The sequence below is a fragment of the Aotus nancymaae genome, unplaced genomic scaffold (assembly GCF_030222135.1).
Source record: "Aotus nancymaae isolate 86718 unplaced genomic scaffold, 86718_ANA_hifiasm-v0.15.2.pri h1tg000010l, whole genome shotgun sequence".
NCBI lineage: Eukaryota > Metazoa > Chordata > Mammalia > Primates > Aotidae > Aotus > Aotus nancymaae.
In genome coordinates this window covers 66,391,418-66,394,240 of record NW_026988421.1, presented here as the reverse complement: position 1 = coordinate 66,394,240, position 2,823 = coordinate 66,391,418, and positions in this window count along the sequence as shown.

The following is a 2,823-nucleotide window of genomic DNA, read 5'->3' as shown; positions in this document are numbered from 1 at the left end:
AGTGTCCTGTGCCTGTGGTCCCAGCTATTTGGGAAGCCGAGGTGGGGGAATTCCTGATCCCAGGAGGTGAAGGCTGCAGTGAGTTGTAATCAAGTCACTGCATTCCAGTCTAGGTGACAGAGAGACCTTGTCTTAAAAAAAAAAAAAAAAAGACAAAAATCCCCTACATGCTTCAGAGTGGGAGTGACCTTGGCATTTGTGAACATGTTTTCCAGTTGTGTCCATGTGTGTGTGTATGTATGTGTGTGTTCATATTCATGTGTGTGTGTTTGGTCACAATGAATTTCTGGTCATTGGATAAAAAAGAAAAAAAAAAACTAAAGTCGGCCAAGCATGGTGGCTCATGCCTATAATCCTAGCGCTTTGGGAGGCTGAGGTGGGTGGATCACCTGAGGTCAGGAGTTCGAGACCACCCTGATGAACGTGGAAAAACCCCTTCTCTACTAAAAATACCAAATTAGCCAGGCACAGTGGTGCACACCTGTAGTCTCAGCTACTCGGAAGGGAGGCTGAGGCAGGAGAATCGTTTGAACCTGGGAGGCGGAGGTTGCAGTGAGCCAAGATTGCGCCATTGCACTCCAGCCTTGGCAAAAAGAGCAAAACTTTGTCTCAAAAAAAAAGAAAGAAAGAAAGAAAACAAAACAAAACAAAAAAACTGAAGTCATCTCTGTAATGCTCTCATTTTATAGAGTTGAGGCCCAGAATCTTGGCATAGTTGCCCAGGCTTCACAGTTGGATATGCGGTAGGCAGAGCCTGAAGCTGCCTCCTTTTTCAGGAGCTGAGCTCTGGGCTGTCCTGGGTGTTCCTAGACCACTAGGAACCTCCTGAGTCATCCACAGGAGGTGAGACTGCATCACTATCACCCATCACAGCCCAGCACAGTCCACTATGGCCAGTCCATGAGGTAAAGACCTCGGGCCCATGGCAGCGCTTAGCCCATTCTAGGGGCTCAGAAAGCCTTTGCTGAATAAAGGAAAGGCTGCTCCCAGGGCTGTTTTAAAGTGGGCCACTTAGAGAATGGCTATAAAGTTACCACGTAGAAAACAACATACGTACTTTTTTTTTTTTTTTAATACAGAGTCTTGCTCTCATTGCCCAGGCTGGAATGCAATGGCATGATCTCGGCTCACTGTAACCTCGGCCTCCTGGGTTCAAGCAATCAAGCAATTCTTCTGCCTCAGCCTCCTGAGTAGCTGGGATTACAGGCATGTGCCACCACACCTGGATAATTTTTTGTATTTTTAGTAGAGACGGGGTTTCTGCATGTTGGTCAGGCTGGTCTCGAATTCCTGACCTCAGGTGATTCAACCGCCTCAGCCTCCCAAAGTGCTGGGATTACAGATGTGAGCCACTGTGCCTAGCCAAAAACAACATGCATTCTAATAGAATGGTTATATCTAAATGGGTTTTGTCTTCTAAAGAATTCACCTTTTGAGGCTATATGTGTTTATTTCATCATGCTGCAACTGTTCAAAACAGTTTTAAAAGATATCCTATGGCATTCCCTTCTGAGTTCATTTATTACTCGTAGAACACCAAAATCTCTTTACTTTGTGGTCAAATTTTCTTTTTCACCTAAACACAATTTTCTCATTCTAATCTCCAGTCATATTCATCATATTTTATTTATTCAAAGATGTTTATTAAATGTCTTTTGCATGCCAGCGTCACTGACTTTAAGATTTAGTATTCAATCATTGTATGTGTGTATATGCAGTGAATATTTATTGAATGCCAGGCACTGTTTATAAGCACATCATAGAAACTGATTTATTTAATCCCATAACTTTAAAAGGTAGTTGGGCATAGTGGCGTGAGCCTGTGGTCCCAGCTACTCAGAAGGCTGAGGTGGAGAACTGCCAAGGGCAATGTAGCAAACCTTGCCTCTGAAAAAAATAAATACATAGGTAGGTATGGAAACTGAGGCTGAGAGAGGTTACAGATTGTCCCACAACACACAGCTAGGAAGAGATGGGTTTAAATCCAGCTCTGACTTCATAGCTTAAGAGCTTAAATATTCTAATATTTACCAAGTCAGAACACACTTTTTTTTTTCTTTAGAGACAGGGTCTTGGCATGTTACCCAGGCTGGAGTGCAGTGCCACAATCATGGCTCACTGCAGCCTCGACCTTCTGGGCTCCAGTGATCCTCCTACCTCAGCCTCCTCAGTAGCTGAGACTACAAGTGCATGCCATGATACCTGGCTAATTTTCTCATTTTTCCAGTTTTTTGTAGAGATGGGATCTCCCTATATTGCCCAGGCTGGTCTTGAACTCCTGGGCTCTAGTGATCCTCCCAACCTCAGTCTCCAAAAGTGCTGGGACTACATATGGACTATAACCTACTAAAGTGGTTTTCTATTGCAGACATTTATATTTATATATATATGTATATTTTGAGACAGAGTCTTGCTCTGTCACCCAGGCTGGAGTAGAGTGGTGCAATCTTGACTCACAGCAACTCCGCCTTCAGGGTTAAAGCGATTCTCATGCCTCGGCCTCCCAATTTCAGGCATATGCCACCATGCCTGGCTAATTTTTGTATTTTTAGTAGAGACGAGGTTTCACCATGTTGGAGAACATTTAAATATTTCCGTTAAAATATTTTAAGTAAAAATATGTAGAAATAAAAAACAATCAGCAGATACATGTAATACAAACATTAAAATTAAAAATATATATATTTTAAGGGCCGGGTGCTGTGGCTCATGCCTATAATTCCAGAGCTTTGGGAGGCCGCCAAAGCAGAATGGTCACTTGAGGCCAGGAGTTTGAGACCAGCCTGGCTAACATAGCAAGGCCTCATCTCTACAGAAAAATTT